The sequence below is a fragment of the Rhodamnia argentea genome, chromosome 11, assembly GCF_020921035.1.
Source record: "Rhodamnia argentea isolate NSW1041297 chromosome 11, ASM2092103v1, whole genome shotgun sequence".
NCBI classification, from domain to species: domain Eukaryota; kingdom Viridiplantae; phylum Streptophyta; class Magnoliopsida; order Myrtales; family Myrtaceae; genus Rhodamnia; species Rhodamnia argentea.
The window spans coordinates 21,005,265-21,006,244 of NC_063160.1; positions in this window are offsets into that span (position 1 = coordinate 21,005,265).

Sequence of the window (980 nt, forward strand, 5' to 3'; positions counted from 1 at the left end):
GGGGCTTTTAATAAAATGAGCAGGACCCAAATACTTTTCTGTTGCAGGAAAGTATGAACCACACCTCAATAATAATGGCTAAATTGTATTCAGCGTGGGAGCTATCAATCTTAAAACAATTACCATAGAGAAATGTAGTTAAATATGATTGATAGTCGTCTCTTCAATCCCTAATTGTAAAGATTATCTCCGATCAAACTTCTTATCGGTGGGTTACATATAAGAACACCATCTACATGTAAACTTGATTGAAAAATAATTATTTTTTGCCTATTATGTTTGGTGACCACCGATCAAAACACTAATTCGTAGAAACTTCCTTCAATCATGGAGAGAACTAAAACACATTCATTCGCACATGCTCATGGAGTCGATATGCCTAATTCGTGACATTGTTCGTTTAAATCTTTATTACATTTTGTTGAGAACCCTATTTAATGGATGAAGACATACTTACCTCCATACCGATTCAACAGCAGAAGTGGTCGCAAGACGGCTTTTGTTACGATAGATCTCATGCGATACTTCATTGTCTAATGCGTCATGAAGACATAAGTTTGAATTTAGAAGAAGTGGCAAAAACACGAAAGGCAGCAGCGACAACATTGTATGATCATTGATGCAAGTCAACAGTCAAAGTCAACGCTTAGGCAGTACACAACGGACGGTGCACACCATTCGTGTCCGATTATAACGCTTGAAATATCTTTCACTGTTCGCCAAAAAAAAATTAAAAATATCTTTCACTTAGCAAACTAGTATCCTTTATGGGGGGGATAAAATGAGAAGACCTCGCACCACTTTTTGTCCCCCATGCGGAAGTCCCAGTCAACGGCCCCCCCTCTTCACATTTTCTTTCCTAGAAAAATCCTATCTCCGGAAATCTCGACATGTGATTCGTACACCTTCTCTGAATTGTCCATGTTCATGCAAGTATTATAATCTTCCACCATGTTAGTTCGTTTTTTTTTGCGGGTGGT